We start from the raw sequence: 18,752 nt of genomic DNA, 5'->3' as shown, positions 1-18,752 counted from the left end.
ATTGATAAAAACTCCCTTTAAGAGATTGACAAATGTGTTAAGTGCTATTATGGAGGCAAGAAATTTTTTGACCTTAACCATTGCTTGCTTTTTGGTGCTGTAACATTTTTTTCCTGCTTTTTAATTGAGTACTTCTGCCTCACTAGAAGATTTTGAAAGAATTTACATGTACGTTTAAATACATATAATTTTTAGCATAATACATACATCGAGAAGGTATATGAACGCTGTAAAGAGATGATAGTGCGGTGACAGATGTGGGATTTTATTTGAGGGGGGTGGAAATCTTGGATGCATCAGCTGGGGAAAACCTTCACATTTCTATCAGCTTGGATGCAGTTGTCATGAGTGACACAATTTAAGACTCTGCTCTGTCATGTTGTTCTTCCTCACAGTCCATTGGGACACCAGCTTTTGTTAATTTGGTGTGTAATGAGATCAAATGCTACTATGACAGTCAGCATCACAAAATCCTAAATAGAGAGGCTGAGTGATGGACAGAGATCTCAAAATATTATCTACTTTTGACTTTTTTTGGGAAATTGGAAGAATAAAGCAGCCAACAAGCAAGGCAGTCGCTTTTGTTAAAACTTGTTCACTGCACGAAGACTCAGTAATACCCAAGTCCCATCCATGTGCTTGATGTTGCTACACTCCTGTGCTGATTGTACGTGAGATTTTTTGGGCATGGAAGTACAGAATGGGGATGTGTTCCAAGGATAAATGGATGGGGTGTCTGAAAACCTTTGTGACAAGTATCATAAAAAGGCTGGAGATGCAAAACAGAGAAGGACCTATGATAAAAGAGAACCATACTGCCTAGAAGGTACTCAGATCTTTCCTCAGTGTGGTTTAGCGAAATGAACTTGACTCTGTGAAAGCCCTGCTGAGCTGAAGATGCTGCTCAGACACAGCATCAGCAACACAGCAAGATCCTCTGTGAAACTGTCCGAAGATGTTCCCCCAAGATCATACAAGTCTGTAACAACCACAAAGTGAACTCCTCTCTCCCAAGTCTCATCCCAACCCTTCAACCAACAGTGTCAGATATCCTCTCCATGATGATGCATTTCAAGACAAACTATCGGACCTTCGCCAACTTCTGGTATGCTGACTACAGTCAGGAGTGCTAAAACCTGTTCAGATAAATGTCAATGCACATGATAGCTATTACAAAGGGAAAACGCATTCTTCTGTATAATTCCTCCACCTGGTGGCCAGGTCAGGGATTTGGCTAGCCCAGGTAGGGGCCACAGGGCAGGCCAGTTCCCAGCTCAGTCATACTTCCCCTTCTTGGTTAAGGTGCTAGTTGTAATTAGGCTGGGCAGCCAGGTGAATATCAAAAGGTTATTACTCACCTGGGGCCCAGACCTTTTGGTTTCTGGAACTGGAAGGGTAGCCCCCAATTGGCCAGGTATGTGCTTTACTGGTACAGAATATGATCACCTTCCAGAAATGCTTTATCTTTTTTTTTTTTTTTTTCCCTCCCCACTCCTCAAAATAACAATTTTCTTCAAAAGTGAAACCATTTGCAAAAAGGCACCTGTTGTGAAAAATACATTTCAATTTTAAAGAAAATATATCATGGTTTGCAATTGTCAAAATACCCTGTTTTGACATTTGTAAATGAAAATAAAAGAAACTTTGAAAGGTCACTATCAAAACAAAATGCCTACAATTTTTAAAGTGAATTCCTAACTTGATTTCTTCCAAAGGGTTCTTTTTTATTGTTTTTTTCTCTTGTTTTTTCTCTCCTCCTTACTTCCCAGATATTCAGTACTGGAACATCTATAAGGCAGAGACATATTTAGATATCGTGTAGACCTTTCAAATGTACCAGGATGCCTAACTGCTTTCATAACTAATGAGAACAAGGAGCTTCTTTACGTCCTACATCTCTAAATCCTGAAAGTACTTGCAAAACGGAAGACCTGCTTCCCACCTGGCACTCGTGTATATTCCATCACGCTATTTTATGGCCCTCTTGAGTTAAAAGACATGCAATTATCACAACTGCTTGTTATTATAAATTCATACACGCATTAGAGGTGCATTTCTCTCTGTCTCACTCTTTTTTCTTCAGCTGTAGTTTTTCAGTTTGTTCTCTGTTACTTATGATACCTCTAAATATATCCTTTGCAGTGAGGATATATTGAACCTGTCAAGTTTATTTAAAGAAAAGTTAACCTGGGGAAAAATCAGGAGTATGTTGCCGGGCCAGGGATGGTAAGGTATTCAAGACAAGGCCTTGCTCCACTTAGCAGACTACAAATCCTCTAGATGTCGAGGGAAGCACAGAAAAGCAGATGATAAATGGCAAGTGAGAAACTGTACATTGATAAATGAGACTGCAAAGGAAGAATACATCTCCAGCAAATCCTTCATTGTTGCCTGCAACTCTGTTGAATTGCAGAGTGCTATTTATATAATCAAACCTGCCAGTAATCAGTCAAAGGGAGGCATGGTCCTACATTTGTATGACTCCATAAAGTGAAAGGAAATTGTAACTGAGAGCAGGGAAAATAATCAGGTTGTTCCTGTCCCCCAGCAGATGCACATGTTCCTTGTCAACTGTGGACTGAGTGTTCTTTAGGGAAGGGACAAGAACGATAAACCCTGAGATGAGAACAATCAAGAGGAAGGTGTTTTGAAGCATCTAGTACCAGCCGCCTTTTGTCATATAAAATGTTATTGAAGAAATGAGTCAAAGACTATCCTTCCTCCATAATTATATGATACTTGTTATTACTTGGTGTGTGCTGTATTGAAGGAGGTGTTCATGTCATAGACAAGCTAAAGAGAGATTGCAAGAATTGGGTTATCTTTCAGACTAAGTCAGCATGCCTGAGTGGGCCTTCTCTATTTATTTCCCAGACACAATCACATTTGAGTGTTTAGGAGGAAGGGGCAGTCAGCAGAGAGCTATACATGTCTTAAAGAAAATCAACACCTGGAATTTGGGTGGGTTTTTCTGAGGACATCTATCCTTTGGAGCCAAAATCTCAGGAGAACCAGAGATTCAGGATTTGGACTGCATGAACACTTTAAATGGCCCAGAAGTCCAATCTGAACACAAATTAGTAACTTCAGTTTTTTACTCAGAGACAGAAATCTGATCTCAACTCCCTCCACTTAAACACAGTTACTTTGAGTACAACTTTGTCATTGATGAGTGTGATTTTTGACCAATAGATTGACACAACCCCTGCAACAAGCAAGTTATGGAGCTACAGAAGTACTTTGTATTGGTGTATCTTACATTCTTTAGAAGGGAAGGTGCCATTTTGGTACAGGCACATTTATACCAATATAAGTATATCCTCACTTGCATGACTGAAGGGCTTCAACTATATGGTATAATTAAAGCAGTCCAATCAGGGTACTTAGATGGTTTTATTGTACTGTTTATAGATATCTCTGCTCACTGCCGCTCCATACTGAATTCATACAACATAGAGGCTCCTGCACCTTGCTGATAACCATATGGGGACCACACGAGAATCTCAGGTGCTATAGGACCAAACCAAAAATATTAGTCAACATGAAACCATAAAACCCAAGTGAGTGGAAAGATTTTGAGCTCCATTGCCACTGCTGAACAGCTGGTTATAAATTAAAAAGGAATAAAAAAATAGACATCTCCTTCCCTCTGCACATATTCACAAGTCATAACCATATTTATATAGATATATGAGACATGCTTCGTAATATGATACCTTGAGGTCTTAAAAATTGAATGATACGGTTCCTTGTTTGTAATCCAGCTGCTGAAAGGACCTCAACTTGCCATACAGTATGTTCATTCCTTCTTTTATAATTCAATTTTAAATACCTTCAGGAAGTTTAAACTCACACATAATATGTAAATTATAGGTACTCTGAAACATCACATTGATTTACATCGTAATTGTTCCATTACTGATGATAATGGAAGATGCATGTCCATGAGTACTTATTCTGATTAGGCAGGAACTCTGCAAAATAGGCTGTCATTGCCTTGCTTTTGCAGCAGTTATTACAATGCGAATGGAAGAATCATAACACCCCAGCCATAATGTAAGATATTGAAAAGTATCCTGGAGATAGTGATATTTCTCAGAGGTTTATTGTTAGGAAAAAAAAAAACCAAAATAACAAAAAAACCCACCTCATCTATTCATGACTTCATGACTATGACTACAAATACAATAGTAAATATTAAAATACTAGTGATACGGTTCATGTGATAAAAATTCATACTTAATAGCAGCAAAGCTAAGGAAAATAGTGTTGGGGAAAAAAATTACATCTAATCTAGGCCTAACTAGTTCTGACAGTGCTGCCTACATTAATCTAGGACAAAATGATTAATAGAATTGAATTATTTTTGCTTTCTCTTTCCCTCTTTGCTCTTTCTTCCACCATTTTGCTCCTCTTGCTTCCCCTCAGTGAATATGACTGTTTGACAACATTACAGATGGGCCAAAAATAGGCAATATATTTTGCACCCATTCTGGGTGTATAATATCCGATCAAGACAGAAGTGAAAAATGAAATCAGAAGAAACAGCAAAGATACATATTTGACTTATAAAATTGTTAACAAATATCAAAGGAAAAGATTTTTACTTTACAGAGTCAGCAGTATGCATACTCAAGAGAAAGTAAAAGCAAAGACATAATAGTTCAGAATTTCTTGTTTTAATTTGATAAATTTGAAGCTCAATTTTATTTTTAAGGTGTGTGAAACTCAATAGAAGCCTTTTATTGTGTTCACCTGGTATTTGTATTCATAACATTTCTATTTGAGGGTCAGGTGAAATGAGTAAAGCCTAGATATCTTGGTTTCTGTATTCAGGTGTAATGTGATGATGAGTTTCTTTTAGAAGATGACCTCTGAACTACTCTGAATGATGACTCAAAGATTGAGTCCATTGTGATCTTAGCCAATTCCTTTGATTTCTGTGTGTCTCGAATACTCATAGTTAATATTTGTATGTAAGGTGAAGATTTTGTTTTCATTGAATCATAGAATAGAAATATTTAGGTTGGAAAAGACCTTTAAGATTTAAGTTTTAGAACACCTCCACAACCACAATGCCTTGTAATGGTCATCCCCTCCAACATGTGACATGAACACAATTAACTACAAAGCTTCAGTTTTCTGCAGCCATTTCAGATCAAAAAAAAGAGCCATGTGTGTAAAAAGGCATCTCTCCCTCCCTGTACCTCCACTCCCATGATAATATCAGTTAGCCTAATAAAAGATACTATTTCTTGCTAGAAGCCTTGTCTCATAATCTTAGAACATCACAAACACAACACTACTAATAATAAATTTGTTTACATTCAGTATTGGTAACTCACATTGCTTATAGGGTAACTCATATTGCTGATAGGTTACTCACATTGTTACTGCAGATACATTTGCACTTGTGCCTTTCTGTGACATATACTGCTTCAGGGATTTCTGCTATTAAAGTGTGATGAAGCTGCTATGGAAGTTGAATTCCTCTTGCTTTATTTTAGGTGTCTAAAATTAGGCATGTTGGCTACGCCATCTAAATAGATTCTCTCTCTGTTCAATGAAGGACGTTACTCACCCCGTACAAAACCAGGTAACTAAGGGAGGTTCAGCGAATCTTGTTGAGGAGCTCAGACTAAACACTTAGTTTCTGACAGCTACTGTTAAGTGCAATGAGTTCCCTCTTCCTGTTAGTGTCTACTTTGTACTTCATTGACACAGATAAATACCAGGGATCTTGACCCACTATGAATGGTTTAGAAAAAATTTAAATGTGGAGGAGACTTACAGAAACCCTGACTCTGCCCAAACCTTCTAATATTTTAAGTGCTACCCTAACAGCCACAGGAACACAGAGGTGTTGCTATCCAGGTTGAAAATATAAAATAACTGTGTCTGTGTGCATAGAATCATAGAATCGTTTAGGTTGGAAAAGACCTTTAAGATCATCCAGTCCAACCATTAACCTAACACTACTAAGTCCACCACTAAACCAATTAAGGGGAGAGTAATAATTTCATGTTTCCTGCCTTGGTAGCTGCATTATTTTTTAATGAAAGTATAAACATTTGTATGTAAATAAATCTGTGTTTCTACTTGCTCATTAGGTGTTCTTTTGATTAAAAAATGTCTATAATTAGAAAGCATAAATCCTTAGCCAGGTAAACTATAATCACACTCTAGCAACTTCTGTCAGACTTCTGTAACTCAGCTAATAAGGCTTAGATAGTATATACATGTGGTGGGTTGTCCCTGGCTGGATGCCAGGTGCCCACCAAAGCCACTCTATCACATCCCCTTCTCAACTGGACAGGGCAGAGAAAATAAAATGAAAGGCTTGTGGGTTGAGATAAGGACAAGGGAGATCATTCAGCAATTACCATCACGGACAAAACAGACTTGACTTGGGGAAATTAGCTTAATTTCTTACCAATCACATCAGAGTAGGATAACGAGACATAAAAACTAAATCTGAAAACATCTTACCCCCGCCCCTCCCTTCTTCCCTGGCTCAACTTCACTCCCCATTTTCTCTACCTCCTCCCCTCGAGTGGCGCAGAGGGACAGGGAATGGGGGTTGCAGTCAGTTCATCACGCATTGTCTCTGCCGCTCCTTCCTCCTCAGGGGAGGACTCCTCACACTCTTCCCCTGCTCCAGCATGGAGTCCTTCCCATGGGAGACACTTCTCCATGAACTTCTTCAACGTGGGTCCTTCCCACAGGCTGCAGTTCTTCATGAACTGCTCCAGCGTGGGTCCCTTCCATGGGGTCACAAGTCCTGCCAGCAAACCTGCTCCACCCGCGGGGTCACAGCCTCCTTGGGGCACATCCCCCTGCTCCGGCGTGGGCTACTCCCCGGGTGCAGGTGGATCTCTGCTCCACCGTGGACCTCCATGGGTGCAGGGCACAGCTGCCTTGCCATGGGCATGCAAACCCAACACAATACATTTTTGCTGGATTTGCTTTCAATCAGGATCACACCTGTAAAGAAAACCCTGACTTGTCTCATGCCTTGAATAAAGCTCCTGCTCACAGAAAAGGAAAGCAACTTCCCCAGTTTATGGTGTAGAATAGGGTTTCACTGGGATATTTGTGCTCTGAATACGTAACTCTAGTCTATGTTTTTTCATTTCTTTATGAATTATCAATGGAATTTGCTGGGGGTTTTCCAATGTACTGTAACATCAGGCATTTTTTCTGTTGCTTTTTTTTTCCTTTCTTTTGGAGAGTGGGGTCCCCATTGAATATGATCCTCAACAGCTAATGTGAATAATTGACAAAAGAAAAGAAAAGACAATTTCCCTCAGAACTTGCAAGAATGCGGGATTTTTTTTAAATGTCCATGTGCTTCACAAAATCTGCTATTTATTTTTGCCTTAGTTAGTGTTAATTTGTTACAAATATATGTGATGATAAGAGAAATTACTCTAAATAGAAGAGGCCTCTCAGAGTTACTCCTGCCTCTCTCTGCATTTGTTTGTGTTTATGTAAGCAAAAAAAAATGGCATGCATTATCTTTTTATGAGCCTAGTGATTTATTCTGTTTTGTTGTCAGACCTTTGGGAATGCATTCTATAAACTTTATTGAGACAAGATATCTAGAGGCGTTTGCATATTTGTGAGCTCAGCACAATATTACTTTTTAATGCACTTTTGACTTTGCATGGAGAAAACGGAGTAAGAAAATGTAAACCAGCAATATTTCAGGTGGCTTTGTTTTTATTACCTGCTTTTTGTTTCTCTAGGTTAAAAACAAATAAAGACTCAATCATTTAAATGTAATAAACACTGAGATCTAGTAGTTTAACTTCTGACTATTTCTGTAGCTAAAAATTCAAATTACTAACCGAGGCCTCCATTCAGAAAGCTATTAAGGATACTGCTAGCTCAAGCACGTATTTAAGTATGAAGTCAAACTGGCATGTTTCTTGAATTGGGCTTTATGACACATATCTGTTTCCAATAAAAAACTTGCACATTTTTTGTTGTGATTTTAATTGTCTATGTTCTACCTGAAATTTACTTTGCCATGAGCTCATCTGCAGTACTGTGCTCAGTTGTGCACAGATATTGATATACAGAAGCAAGTCCAGTGACAGGCTATGAAGATGGTCCAGAGCTGGAGCATGTGTGGTGTACAAGCAGAGGCTGAAAGAATTGTTTATGAACACCCTTAAAAAAAGAAAGTGAAGGGAGATGTTTTTGTGGTCTTCTGCTACCTAATTGGGAGGGTTTAGAGAAGGTATAACCAGGCCGTCCTCAAAAGGATGTAGAAGGGGAAGATGCACCAAGGGAAAGGATGGTTACATATAAGGCAAAATCTTTTCACTGGGAGGGCAAACACTGGAAAAGGTGCCCAGAGAATCTGTGGCTTCTCAGTCCCTGGGAATACAGTCTTTAGCAATCTGATCTAGTTGACCCTGATCTCATCAGAAGGTTGGACTGCGTGACCTCCAAAGCTCCCTCATAACCTAGATTACTCTAAGAGTCTGTGACTATATGTATTTCTATTGACTTCCAGTGGCATATAACTTACCCCTGTACTTTTGACACTTTCAGCCTTAAATACTGGCTAGAAATTTCATAAAATCAACGTAAACTCATGTATTGATTACAGCAAGGTTGAGGTAATCTATCATACCCCCTTAACTGATGGAATATTAAAAGTCTTTTTAAAAGTAGTTCTTAAATTATCTGTACTCATTTTATTTTAGATACTTTATTTACATGAGTGGTTTATCACTGTCAGAAGAACAGGCCTGGACTGTCACGTTTATATACTAAGCATAATTAAACATGTATTTGTTTTATTTCCATTCTTTGCGCTTCAGTCTGTGCTGACATCTCAGAACCCTCCAAGGATGTCAAGGGTTTAAACAAGGGAAGAATTTGCCCTTTCTGGTTTCTTTCAAAGGACACCATTGGGAAATTATTGCGGAGTGAAAGTTCCACTGGCTTCCATCTTTCTCTTGCCCTTCACCTCATTTCTCTGTCATGATTTGTGCCTTCTTTAACCTGAACTCTCTCTTTGTAAGGTAGAACGTATGAGCACTCTTAAAAAAAAAAAAGAAAAAAAAATCAGATTAGAGAGTATTTACTGAAAACACCCTTCTATCATGCTGAAACACTTGTGATAGAATCTGGAGAATGAAAAGTTACAGCTATCATTTCCATTCCTGGAAAGATTTCTAACTTGTTACTTTTTCCTTCTCTGATGAATCACTTGATATTGAAATACCATCTTTGCTGACAACTTGGGTAAGTGACACAAAGCATCCTCTGTTCTCCATGGTGTAGAGTTTCCTCCAATTTCTAAAGAAATAAAGGTTCGGGTTTTTTTTTTGTTTTCTTTTCTAAAAGAACATAATGACTTTCCTGCTCTCTCCTTAGCAAAGAAGGGATGTATTTGGCTGCACTGACACCCTTCTCTTTCCTCAGTTTGCCAAAAAGGTTAACTTAACAGATGGGCATTCCTGTAGTAGTGGTATTGGACCATGTTGTGACACAAGCTGTGCACCTGTTGTAAACGTGTTTCACTTTGCACACTGAGGAACTTTAAAAAAAAACCAAACTAAACTATCAGTTTTCCCATTTAGGTCTTAATTGAGCAGTGCACTAAAATGTGTACATCATCATTATTCAAGAAAACATGCAAAGAACTTGCTGATGGATGTGCTTAGGTGTTATGTTGAATTAGGGACTTAATTACGAAAGACAAGCAGTAGAGCTGAACAGCTCGTATTTGGAGAATCGTGTCCCCATGGACCTCAAATGTTAATGACAAGTATACACTGACATCATAGGAGGAAAAACAAAAACCAAAATAAAAAGTGTCCTGGTTTCGGCTGGGATAGAGTTAATTTTCTTCCTAGTAGCAGGCACAGTGCTGTGTTTTGGATTTAGTAGGAGAAGAATGTTGATAACACACTGATGTTTTAGTTGTTGCTGAGTACTGCTTATGCTAGTCAAGGACTTTTCAGCTTCCCATGCTCTGCCAGGGGCACAAGAAACTGGGAGGGGGCACAGCCAGAAGAGTTGATCCAAACTGACCAAAGGGCTATTCCATACCATATGACGTCATGCTCAGTATATAAACTGGGGGGGGTTGGCCAGGGAGCAGCGATCGCTGCTCGGGAGCTGTCTGGGTATTGGTCGGTGGGTGGTGAGCAATTGCATTGTGCATCACTTGCTTCGTGTATCATTATTATTATTATCATTATTATACCGTTACTATTATCATTACTATTTTACTTTATTTCAATTATTAAACTGTTCTTATCTCAGCCCAGGAGTGTTTCTCACTCTTACTCCTCCAATTCTCTCCCCCATGCCATCGGGGTAGGGGGAGTGAGCGAGCGGCTGCGTGGTGCTTGGTTGCTGGCTGGGGCTAAACCACGACAAAAAGATAAATAGATTTTGAGGAAACTGCAATATATGTTGTAACTTTGCAAATGACTATAATGCCTAGAAGGGTTCAGACTTTGCTATGAATATTAAAGTCCCTGGATTTTGTTGAGGGTAGAAACACATATGAGGGAAGCAATAACATGCTGGAGCTTGTTGCCAGAGGAGATTGTGGAGTCACAGAGTATCAGGAGGTTCAAAAAGGATTAGAGAAATTAGGCAGACAAATTAGACGAGACAAATTAGATATTAAATGAGGAAAGTCAATACTACACTATTGAGTGACTGGCAAAACAAATAAAACCCCTCAGTCTAGAGGGATTTTGATGAACTGTAAGGTTGAATGAACAGAAACTTCATGGAGTTTGACAAGGAGAAGAGTAAAGTCCTGCACACGTGCAGAATAAAGCCATTTATCGTTACAGCTGGTAACCAACAGGCTGAGTAAGAGTTCTGCTGAAAAGGACCTGGGCATAGTGGGTGGACACTGAGTTTAGCAGGAGCCAGGAGCACTCTCACTGTCAATAAGGCATGCTCCGTATTTGTATACAGTAGGAGGAGCATGCCCAGAAGACTGAGAGCTGGTGGTATTCTCCTCACCAGTGCAGGTGAAGTCACACCTGGAACAGCATTCAGTCTTGGACCCCTCAAATTCAATAATCATGTGGAGAAACCAGAGGCAGCAGTGACCAATGTGATTAAGGACCTGGAGTACACAAAGTAGAGAGTTCAAGGGAGATGGGGGTGTTTAATGTGACGGAGAGGAGCGAAAGAAGGAGGCTAATGACACCCTGCAATTACGTTAAGAAGAGTTACAAAGATGATGGAGTCCAATTCTTCTTAGTAGTGGTAGATGGTAAAACAAAGTGGAATGGACACAAACTGTGGTTTGGGAGGTTCAGACTAGGTATTAGAAAGATCTTTTTCACTGAGAGGATTGCACAACACTGGAACAGGAGGAAGGGAGGCTGTGGAAGCTCCATCCTTGGAGGTTTTCCAGAAGTTGTTAAACAGTCACTGCTAACCTGATCTAGCTTTAGCAACATTCATGCTCTGAGAAGAAGGTTGACTGGATGACCTTCAGAGGTCTCTTCCATCCAGCAGTTCTGTTTTTCTATGAAATGGACAACAGGAGGGGTTAAACAGATATGAAAGGGAATGTGGAGGTATGTAACCTCTGACCTTCCTAATGCAATAACTGTGGAAAAAGTCATCTGCATATAAGGGTTAGACTTGCATACTGTCCCTAAACAACTTTTTCTACTGCTGCTTTCAGAGAAACAGTAAGTGTTGGAAATATTGGTAGGTCATTTCTTGTTTTTTAAGAAGCCAATTAAAAGATGGTGCCTCTCTCTCGCCGCACCTCCTTTCTTCCAAGCATAATGAATATTTCTGGCCAACTATGTATACACTGTTTGGCATTGCATGAAGAAGGCCTTTTTCAACATGTGTGTACACCACTTCCATGGTAGAAGAGTCTTATTGACTCCATTTCATATATGCCTGTGTAAAATCATATTTATGCCAAGGGAAGGATTTTTCTTTCCTACTCATATTACTTACACTTCTTTTTAATTCTGTTTTACCTGGGAGGCCATGAAGAATAAACAAATGGGGAAGTGGAAATGGAATGGTTCAAGATGCATCAGTGTTACTGTTTTTCTTCTATACCTGATGAGAGCCCAACATGTCTGGAAGAAGCTGTCGCTGTCTTAAAACTTACTCTGCTAAGGTTCACTTTGTCCTCATAACATGTAAAGGAAAGGGAAATCCATGGTATTTGCCCAAAGCAACATTTAGCTCGGGTCTAATGACATCACATAGGAAAAGACATCATCATACCATTGACCTCTTCCTAGCTTACTGATATCTTCCCGTACAGTGCACTGATGCATTATGTGTAGCAAAAAAACAGCTTGTTAGTGGAAAATAAGAGCCTCCCGAGCAAAGCATGAAAAAAAACCCATTTACGAAGGACCTTGAGGAAGTCAGGATATGGAGACCTAATGAAATGTTCTATAGTACACACATACATACGTACAACCAACCATATGTACAACCATCTATACTATTTCAACAATCAGAAGCAAAAATCTCTGTAATATGTTTTTTACCTTCTCTCTACAGAGGGTCCAGAATAAGTCTGAGCAGGACAAATCTCATAGGTAGAGGTAATTTTTTGTTTTGATTTGGTTTTAGACAAAGTAACATAGCTGGAATAATCAAAATTGTTCAGGCTTACAAGCTTCTTCAAGTGTCTGTATCCATACTGTCGGACCTGTGTCCTTAAGTTATTGCAGATGCAACCTACCAGAGTAAGTATAAAAGAATCTAAAGATTTTCGCTTTGACTCTAGAGATAGTGGCAGAAGTCTTGGAAAACTCAGGAGTCTTTGCAAATGATAGGTTTGCTGTGTATTTGTTTTTTTAGTAGACATATCTTTTCTGTCCATTAATCTCCTTCTCTCTCCCCTTGAAGCATTTTCATGGCCCATTCTTGCTGATCTGGCACTCCATGTGAAGGCAATGCATCAGTACAAAATGGGATGGAGCTTTATCTACTATTTACATAATAAAAATAATTCTATTCCACAAGTAAATCACCATTACAATGGAGGTTCAATTCACTTATCAAGCAACCGTAGTCCAGTGCTGCAAGTGTGCAGGTATAATGCCATCAGTGTGATTGTCTAGGGAGTATAAATGCATTAACAACTAATAGGATTATTGACCTCATGTCACAGAAATGAAATAATTTCTATTTTGCGATTCTGCTCTAAGTGCCATAATTAAGAACTCTTTCCTTTCTTCCTTGACTTTCACAGGGAGCAGATGTATGTACTGAAGAGAAAGACATGTATATTTCCAACCTAAATGATTCTATGATTCTATATAATTGTTTCATAAGGCTGGATGTACACTAATAAGAATATAGCAAGTTGGCGACTGATATGTACACTATATTTTTGAGAGTATTTCATGCACAGTGAGTAGTTCACCAGTATATTTTTTCATGTAAGAAAGCAAGTTTTAGAAGTTCCTCGCGTGCTTTGTCTGTGTTAATATATCTCCGCCCTCACACCAACGGTCACTACCCTCCTCTGTTGCACTGTCGAAAATGCCTGTGGATCACACAAGGTAATATAGGCCAGAGAAAGGATTCATGTAATGAAAAACATTATTTTTATACTTTTGTTTTCCTTTTCAACTTCACTCATTTCAGTTTCACTTGCTAGACCTGTTTTAGAAGGTTTAAAAACATTATTAAAAACAACAACAAAAAAAAGAAAATATAAAAATAATACTAAGGATCTGATGTACTAGTTGTAAACTGCAAATAAGTCTGTTGTTTGCCATGTTGGCTTGGATGAAGATGAATTTTTCTGGCTTCCTTGAGTTTTAGGGTTAGAACAAATGTATGGAGATCTTTATATGCATTATATATATATAAGAAAACATACTGTGTTTCTTCATTGGTTGCTGAACAGAAATTCCTTATTATTTAACCTCATATAGTAATATGGACCCATTTTTTAGTAACTGGGCTCTACCTTGGCAATTAACAGATGAGTCCTTTCAAGGACGATGTTCAGCATGAGTCATCTTCTAACGTGCTTATTAAGATTTTTTACAGCCAGCTTCACAGGACTTCAGAATTTACTCCTGTGCTATACCATAGGTTGACTTTGGCTTGGAGCTGCCCAGCAGGACCTGTGAAAAAGGATTTTTTTATGAGCAGGCTTTTTAACTGCAACGATGCTGTTCCACGCAGTACACTGAAAAAAGCCGATACATTTGTTACATTGTTTTTCCATGCAACTAATGGATTTATAGGGTCTTAAAAATCCTGAACAAATCAGTAACTTCTCAACCATGGAGGGAAGGCAGGTTTACATGGATGATCACCCCTGCCCATTTCTCCAAAAGAAATGGTCAAGGGAAAGGAGAATTTGCGCATTTGAAAACAAAGGGCAAGGGAAAGAAATTCCTTTCCTCCATTTTGGAAATCACAGAATCGTAGAATCATGGACTCATAGAATGATACTATTAGCTTAGAGTAGTCCTACAGTTAGCACTTTATTTGAGATCTCCTTCAACCTCAATCAGGAGATAAGTCTCATTTTATGATTACTGTCACCCACTGGCTGTTTCCGGTGCCTAAAAGACTTTGGAAGCCAAAAGTGAGCTATTCAGATGTAGAAGAGTATCAGTGAAGAAACTTAAACACCTGCTATGGGGACGATTTGGACATAAAATCTTGTCCAATGATAAATAACTAGATAATTTCTCATGTTTCAAAAAGGCAGAAGCAGACACACTTGAATCAGGATGTGGCTGTGAGAGAAGAAATAAGAAAGGTGGTTTTCCTTCTTTTCTGTTTCTCCATTATTTTAATGGTCTTGTTCATGTGGGTCACATAACATATAACCTGGCGGAGGCAACACCTCTGCACAAGTCCCCAGTAATGTGGGTGAAGCCAATTCTGTAACACAGTTTACCAAATCTCAAAGGTGATGAATGGGGGATAATTTATTAAGTCACCCAGTCTGTTCCCTGGTACTCCAGGGTTAGTTCCAACGACATTTCTGTGTTCTTAATGGATTAATATAGTTCACTGAAGTTTATTCATGAAAGAGAAAGTGGGCTCAGCATTTTCTCTAAGTAAAGTGTGTGAAAAACCCTGCACAACAGAATTCAGATTTTATTTGGCAGGAAGGTGACCCAAGAGGACTAATTCACTAACCTTTACGGCACACCTTTCCTTTAGCACAGTGACAGAAATGAGATACTTAATGCAACTTTATGTTGGAAAAGGACAAATTTTTTAACAATGCAAAAAGGGCTAATTTTAGTCACAACTGCATGTCCCAGACTAGCACATATGATACAATAAATATTGATTTTAAAAGTTTTAGGAATGTACACTTCATTTTTGGAGCAGGAAAGGTGGAAAAAAGCAAATGAAACCTGAAACTAAAATCAGCATATTTTCTGGGTGTGTGCTGACACAACAGAGTTTTGTGGTAAAAGTTTAGAGGTTGCTGTGTTTTGCTTCCTTTGGTGTCAAAGGTGTCAAAGAAAAAGCAAAAATCACAGACTTGAATGTTTATCCTCAAAATTGAGGGAAAGAAACTGATGATTGAAAAAATCTGTTTGAAAATGTTTAAATTTAAAGTTTTCTAAGAGTAGAGGAATGGAATAACTAAAATAAATTTTAAAATCTGTCTCAGTTTGTGGAGTTATTTTTAAAGCATGTAAACATTTCAGGGTCTGCTACACTGAAAATAAAACTGTTAGAGGACAAATACTGGGTTATTATATAAAATGAGCTGGTGAGAAACATCAGTGGGAAATGCATTAAAAGTATAAAAGAAAGCCCCTTTTTATCTCATTTCTTTGCTTCTAGTACTTAATGAAAGAATTTTTCCTTCAGATTTGCAAACTAAAGGGATTTCAATAAATTCTGGATTAGTATTGTTTCAGGTGTGTGTTGTGAATAAATCTGAAGGTTAGGCTTAGGATACATGTAACTACTGGTTTGCATTTCTAATTCTGGTTTTCATTGATTGGTAATCATGAAACAATCAAAATAATGATAAAGACTTATTCCATTTCTTAAGCGTTGTATTGCTTTACAAAGTATTTTAAGGTCATAAAAGGATGGAAACAAAGATGACACTTGGGATTCTGTCTCCAAGAAAGATTAGAAAAATCTTCATGAACTCTCAAATTTTAACCTTATGGGTGTTTGGAGAGATGAAACATCTGATTATCAGCCCTCCTTGTTCATCAAGTGGGAGCAGCATTAGTATTGTCTCCAGAACCTTCCTCTACACTCTCATATACAATGAAAAGACAACTATTTTTTCATGCTCTGTGACACGTATCACTCTTTATACAGCAGCCATGCCATCTAACTTTGGTGTGCAAAGACCAGTATGACCAAATCACAGAACAGAGTAAGTCTTCAGCAGGTATACTTCAAATTTATCTTGTGAAGGAGACACCTGACACTGAAGTCATTCACTACAGAAACCAAGAAGTTTCTACATGTTAGTAGTGCTACTTATTCTAAATAATGTATTGCTTACAATACCATTGTTCCTATTGATTTTAATATTAACTACTGAGTATGTGCTCTGTGCTGCTCTAAGGGACCAATCAAGAAAACTTAATGCAACACATAGCTTAAGTCAAACAGACACAAAGCAGACAATTTTTCAAAAGGGCATAAATGAGAAAACCATTCTGGAAATCCAGAGAGAGAAACCACCCACCGATGTCACAGCTGCTGCATTTAATGCAGCTCAGTTTCTTCATTCTTGCCAGTAAGAATGTCACCCATTTATCCCTGAAGAACAGAAAAGATTGTAGGGAAGGGGATTTAAACGTGAGTTCTTGTGCTTCCTGCAGGTAAGAATGAATGATCATGGGAACTGATGAGTGTGGAAAGTACAGGCAGTTGCCCCAAAGACATTACTTTGTCATCTTGCATGGTGTAGACCTTAGTTCAGGACACAGCTAGAACACTGTGCTGGGGAATGTCCTGGAACATCTGAGCTGATGTTGCCTTACTCCTTTAACTTATTTTGTCACATTCCCTATTATTCTGTTGTTTATTATTCTGCCTTCCACTTCCAATAGGTTTGAAAGGACTCTGAGCAAGTAAGCGGATTACCAAGAAGGCAGAGAGAGATGTCTCGATTTTCTCAGGGTTCAGTACAGGAAACTAAACTCCAGAAGTCATCCTGCATCCATCCTTCAGGCCAGCTGGCTTTGTGGCACTCAATCACATGTCAAATGCATAGACAGTCCACAGCATCCCTTAGTGATTTTTAGTGTAATGCGACTAGAAACAAAAAATTACAGAAGAAACATCACAGCATGCAGTGGGAGGAGCGATCACCAAAATGTGTGGATTCCTTGTTTTGCAAGGCAGTGTACCTGGGCCATGTCAGCCAATTCAAGGGGTGTTGTCTACAGTTTGGAATGCTAAACAGGAAGAAAACTAAATAACATATTCTGTTTCAGACACCTATTTATAGTGTAACATGGAATAATATTTTTTCTTCTCTGTATTGACATCTATTTGACATACGGAGATTTGAAATGTATATATACATTTGCTATTCATCACTGCAAAAGTTAGTTGAATAAATATGAATAAAAGAAGTATACAAACCAATTTCCTCTTGAAATAGTTCTGTCTAGATGGGATTTTACATCTTCAATATATATTTTTGTTATCTTTTGGATTCATAACTTGATTGTAGGACTAGTATATGTACAGCTTTAAAGAATGGGGTTTTTTGTTCTTTTCCATACTGAAAGGAACATAATGGAGGAAATAATGTAGGAAACAATTTTTGTTTCAATCATGGAGTTACACTGTGAAAATACAAAAAGCTTGATGGTTATGAGTATTAGGATTCCTTGTTTGGGCATTAAGTATTCTTATCGTGTCAATCTTATGGAAATGGAAAAGGTGTGGAATAGGTGTTGGAAATTAAAGCCATTTCATATAATTATTAAATGTGCCACTCTATTCTGAAAAGGGTGTAGCATTAAATGGGCTTTGTTTGATATTAATCAAACTTTCCTACCTGAAATACCTTCTAAATTTAATGACTTTGGTCTCAGTCAAGATCAGCTGTCATTCAAATTCAGTCTATGAGTGGATACGACTTTTTTTTTTTACTATATGATTACTGTACACAGAGCGAGAGAAACTTTCACAGAAATAAAATGTAATTACATGAGATGAAAGATAGAATAAAACTGTTGGAGAGAATAAAGGTATATCATTCAATATCTCATATGTTCTCTGTCATGGAAGTGTATTCTGCGCTTGAAAGAAGAATGATTTACTAGGAGTTACAGTCTTCATTCGCTAAAGCAGTATCGTACCCTTACAGTACATGTCATGTAGCTCAGGCTCAGCAAAAGGAGAAAACAAAAAGGATCAAAAGTCTCAATGGCAGTATCTTTTCTACATTGCTTTCATAGGTTGTTGCATAGAAGTCTACACTGCAGAAGATCAATGTCCTTTACAAAAGTCAAGCATCTAAAATGTCAGGATGTTGTTATAAATCATCAGATTTTCATTGAAGTTAGGTTTTCAAGGGAAGGAAAATGCTAAATATGCAAGTGAAGTGAATTTTGCTGATTTACATCCTCTGAGACTCACAAAGAAACAAATTATTGCAATGGGTTAGATATACATACCACAGGGAATTTTTCCTTCTCTTTCTGATTTTTCTCATCCCAATGAAACTCAGCAAAAATCTGCCAATATTCTTCACTTCCCCTGACCAAAAGCAAATGTAAGGAGCAAGACCAAACAAA

Source organism: Pelecanus crispus, chromosome 1 (assembly GCF_030463565.1).
Source record: "Pelecanus crispus isolate bPelCri1 chromosome 1, bPelCri1.pri, whole genome shotgun sequence".
NCBI lineage: Eukaryota > Metazoa > Chordata > Aves > Pelecaniformes > Pelecanidae > Pelecanus > Pelecanus crispus.
This window is presented reverse-complemented; position numbering follows the sequence as displayed.